The following is a 5,318-nucleotide window of genomic DNA, read 5'->3' on the forward strand; positions in this document are numbered from 1 at the left end:
TCTACAGTGTGGATTTTATATGAGTGTGTTAGCTGATCTTTGACCTGTGAGCCAGATCTTAAGACTCTTTTATGGTGTGAAGTGCTTAATGTGATAGCAGCCTGCAGATACAGAGGATTGACGACGGAGAAGAAGCAGAGGATTTTCTGTTTCTACACAGACCTGGTGCAGACAGCAGGGCTGCAGAGTGAAGTTCATGGAAAGAAGCTGAGTAAGTGAAACTTTAATTCATTCCAGTCTCTGAGGTTACCTCTTCATCACAGAGCAGCTGCTCTTTGTTAGAGTGTTTCTGCGGAGAACACACGAAGACTTGTTTCATCTCTGATGTCTGGTGCTGGATAAAGACTCCAAAGCAACAACAAAGTCTCCAACATCCAGCTCAGAGCCTTTCAATCAGAGTGTGATGGTAGAGATTTGTTTTCCTCACATCACATCAAACTAGCAGTCTGTGTGGGCATCTTCATAAGGAACGTTGTTGGTACCAACCTGCAGCACAGGTCGGTACCTCACATATCTGCCAGTGTTTGATCCTCTTTAACAGAAGAAGTGTGACTGTGCCGTGATGTTTAGTCACACTCAGTGTTCATGTGGACTCTGAACAGGCTCACAGTCAAACTATCAAACTGGAGTCCTGATATGATAACCTGCTTCAGATGCTGGACTCCAGCTTAACTCTGATGTTCAAGTTTTTTTTTTGTTGTTTTTTTAACGAAGGATCAGAGTTCACGTTTGTCTGTTAAATATTCTCCAGAATTCATTGAGAATATTTAAAAGCAGTCAGTGAGCGCCCCCTGCTGGTTCCTTCTGAGTGCTGCTGTTATTCTCCAATGATCCTGTAGGACGGATTTATGGATGCTTTGAGGGATTCGCTGCAGTCCTGCTGTAGTTACGCAAATAATTATGACGCCACAGGGAAAAGTAAAACTAAGCATAAAAAACATAGACACAAGATTTTCAAATAAAACAGGAAACATGGAGAGACATGAACTGGGACACGCAAGCTTGACACAAGAGACAGAGGGAGTGAGCGAGGGAGAAGGACACAAAGGAGAGATACACAAGGCGAACCTACACAGACGAGGAAGCATAGAAAAAACAAACCAGGCTAAAACTCAACCAAGACAAACTAATAATAATACTAGAACTTAATGTTATCTCATAAGTAATACAGAATAGCGATACAAAAATAACTCAACTCTATGCTTAACTTAAGAATAGTACATGATTTTAACACAGTATAAACATAAGAAAGAACATAAGAAATCAACAATCAACAACAAAATAACACAAAACACTGGGTCACAGACCCAGACCCTGACACCAAGTCTGTCAGTCTGACCCTGTTTCATAATGGGGAATCATAGTGCTGGATAATGTCTGTGTGGTAGTGCGTGGCTCCACTGCAGAGCAGGGGTTGTTGCAGTACCCCCAAAGTCACTCTTCCACTCATATGTCATGTATTTTTTGTAAGACACCTATTTGTAACTGAGGTCGAGTCAGCTGCTGCTTAAATTTTCTTAAGCTTATTCTTTGTTTTGATGATAGTGCTTCTTGTTCTTTACTGATCATTGTTCATGTCTGTGATTCCAGAGAAAAGACCAGTTTGCAATGAATTATTTTCATATTTAAATATACCTAATGTATTTCAGTATGACTACAACTGTGCATTTTAAGCTCGTGCTTAGGTGTGTGAGAGAGATTGGCTGTGATTGTACCCTCTCTTTTCATGCCTGTAGCGCAGTAGGTAGAGCAGGTTACCTACTAATCAAAAAGTTGGTGGTTTGATCCTGTCTCCTCCAATCTGCATGCCATGTCCTTGGGCAAGATACTAATACCATGTTGCTCTCTGATGTGTCCATCAGAGTATGAATGTTAGAAAGTACTTACATGGAAAAAAGTGCTGTGGTGAAAAGTGCTTTGAGTGCTCAGAGCAAAACATGTGTTATAAGAACTAGTCCATTTATCATTTACTTCTCATGGTGGCACACAGAAGGTATTGTGCGCTAAAATAGGAGGAACCAACAGCTGAGGTTTGGCCAGGTTATAAAATAAATGAAAAACAAAAAGCAAAATAAAAAAGTTCTGCCTGCTCTGGTAATGAGACTGTAGGCCAGTAGATCGAGAAAGGCTCTTAAAATCAAAGCTTATGAATAGCAGTTTTTCCAGGAGCCCTCCACAGAGTGGATTCTTCAATTATGGTGAAGAGTAAATCTAACCTGGAGATGATTTATCAAACGGCCTCTTGATGCACTGTCTTCAACTGCTGGACTTGAATTGAGCTCTCAGCAAACTGCTAAGGGTGGAGAGAGAGGGGTTAACATGTGCCATGCAGTGGAAACGCACACATTCATATTTTAAACAGTCAAAAAAAAAAGACAGGTTGGGGCCACAAGAAAGTGTGAAGATGGTGATAGGATGGCAGTCAAAACTTATCAAAAAAGATCAAAGCTTAGTACAAATCATTTTGACAGATTAAAGCCAACCTCATTCCATAAAATAATTAGTGGGTCACAAAGGTCACAAATAATCACATTTTGATACTTAATCCCACATAGCAGCCCGAATTTGGTGTCAAGCCGGCACTGCTGGCTGACTTACAGTGGCTTGCAAAAGTATTCGGCCCCCTTGAACTTTTCCACATTTTGTCACATTACAGCCACAAACATGAATCAATTTTATTGGAATTCCACGTGAAAGACCAATACAAAGTGGTGTACACGTGAGAAGTGGAACGAAAATCAGACATGATTCCAAACATTTTTTACAAATAAATAACTGCAAAGTGGGGTGTGCGTAATTATTCAGCCCCCTGAGTCAATACTTTGTAGAACCACCTTTTTCTGCAATTACAGCTGTCAGTCTTTTAGGGTATGTCTCTACCAGCTTTGCACATCTACAGACTGAAATTCTTGCCCATTCTTCTTTGCAAAACAGCTCCAGCTCAGTCAGATTAGATGGACAGCGTTTGTGAACAGCAGTTTTCAGATCTTGCCACAGATTCTCGATTGGATTTAGATCTGGACTTTGACTGGGCCATTCGAGCACATGGATATGTTTTGTTTTAAACCATTCCATTGTTGCCCTGGCTTTATGTTTAGGGTCGTTGTCCTGCTGGAAGGTGAACCTCCGCCCCAGTCTCAAGTCTTTTGCAGACTCCAAGAGGTTTTCTTCCAAGATTGCCCTGTATTTGGCTCCATCCATCTTCCCATCAACTCTGACCAGCTTCCCTGTCCCTGCTGAAGAGAAGCACCCCCAGAGCATGATGCTGCCACCACCATATTTGACAGTGGGGATGGTGTGTTCAGAGTGATGTGCAGTGTTAGTTTTCCGCCACACATAGCGTTTTGCATTTTGGCCAAAAAGTTCCATTTTGGTCTCATCTGACCAGAGCACCTTCTTCCACATGTTTGCTGTGTCCCCCACATGGCTTGTGGCAAACTGCAAACGGGACTTCTTATGGTTTTCTGTTAACAATGGCTTTCTTCTTGCCACTCTTCCATAAAGGCCAACTTTGTGCAGTGCACGACTAATAGTTGTCCTATGGACAGATTCCCCCACCTGAGCTGTAGATCTCTGCAGCTTGTCCAGAGTCACCATGGGCCTCTTGGCTGCATTTCTGATCAGCGCTCTCCTTGTTCGGCCTGTGAGTTTAGGTGGACGGCCTTGTCTTGGTAGGTTTACAGTTGTGCCATACTCCTTCCATTTTTGAATGATCGCTTGAACAGTGCTTCGTGGGATGTTCAAGGCTTGGAAAATCTTTTTGTAGCCTAAGCCTGCTTTAAATTTCTCAATAACTTTATCCCTGACCTGTCTGGTGTCTAAATCCAATCAAGAATCTGTGGCAAGATCTGAAAACTGCTGTTCACAAACGCTGTCCATCTAATCTGACTGAGCTGGAGCTGTTTTGCAAAGAAGAATGGGCAAGGATTTCAGTCTCTAGATGTGCAAAGCTGGTAGAGACATACCCTAAAAGACCGGCAGCTGTAATTGCAGAAAAAGGTGGTTCTACAAAGTATTGACTCAGGGGGCTGAATAATTACGCACACCCCACTTTGCAGTTATTTATTTGTAAAAAATGTTTGGAATCATGTCTGATTTTCGTTCCACTTCTCACGTGTACACCACTTTGTATTGGTCTTTCACGTGGAATTCCAATAAAATTGATTCATGTTTGTGGCTGTAATGTGACAAAATGTGGAAAAGTTCAAGGGGGCCGAATACTTTTGCAAGCCACTGTATGGCATGGTAAGTGGTATGTCATCCAGATATGGGCCAGGCCTGGAGTAGATGGCACTGTTTATGTGATGGCATGCCACATCTGGCCCGATTGTAGTTTGGTTTATGTGGCCCAGGTTCATAGAAAACAGGTCTGGCCCAGACCCGGCATCAAGCTGGCACTTCTGACTTACTAGTGTCATGGCAGGGTATATGTCAACCAGATGTGGGCCACGTCTGGCAATGATAGCACTGTTTATGTTCCTATTTTCCTATTTTAGTTAGAAGGCCCAAATGCCATGTTGCAATACTATACTGCTGTGGCAGCCAATGTTTCAAATGCAGGTTTGACAGGTTTGTGAGTGTACACTTTATCCAAAACCTAGTGAGGGTTTACTCATATTTTCCATTGGGTGGCTGTAGCTCAGGTCACCTACTGACCAGAAGGTTAGTGGTTCGATCCCTGGCTCCTCCAGTCTGCATGTCAAGAGTATGAATGTAGTTCGAAAGCACTCAGTTTAGACAAAGTGTGTGTTGGGTGAATGTGGCATGTTGTAGAGAGCACTGTGAGTAATCCGGGAGAGTGGAGTTTCATCATATTCCTTTTGCACTATTATGTTCCAGCAGATGTTGTTATTACATGACTTGATTAAGGTACACATTATGCTGACATCTGGGGCCAGAGCTGAAACTGTTCTGGGCCAGCACAGAGCCAGCAGTGTGTCTGCAACTGGCCCGTGGTTGCACACAACTTACACATGGCCCACATACCACAAAGAATGACGGCCCTTTGGTGATCCAGACCAGGTTTGCCAGAGGTAATCCACACATGGGCTAGCACAGGACAACTAGTATGTCTGCAGCTAGCTTTGGGCTGGCCCATGTGTGGGTCACCTCTGCCAGATCTGGGTCATACCAATTTTGCTATCTGGCATGTGTCTCTTATTTTCTCTTCTGACACTAAGATGAAGCAGAAAAGAAGCAGCTCATATTTGGACAACACACATGATGGAAAGGAGGATTTGAGTTGATGTGTACATGAATGATTTGTGTTTCCCTCTGCAGGTGAAGGTAGAAATTGTGTTTGAGCCGATGTGGATGTG

The 5,318-nt window shown here is 42.9% G+C and overlaps 1 protein-coding gene across 1 annotated transcript in view; it reads right to left on the bottom strand.

The window, feature by feature from the left end:
* The window catches only part of LOC134620335 (NLR family CARD domain-containing protein 3-like), a 156,961-nt gene that overhangs the window by 80,185 nt on the left and 71,458 nt on the right, over positions 1–5,318 (bottom strand). The window lies entirely within an intron of this gene.

The sequence above is a fragment of the Pelmatolapia mariae genome, linkage group LG23 (assembly GCF_036321145.2).
Source record: "Pelmatolapia mariae isolate MD_Pm_ZW linkage group LG23, Pm_UMD_F_2, whole genome shotgun sequence".
NCBI lineage: Eukaryota > Metazoa > Chordata > Actinopteri > Cichliformes > Cichlidae > Pelmatolapia > Pelmatolapia mariae.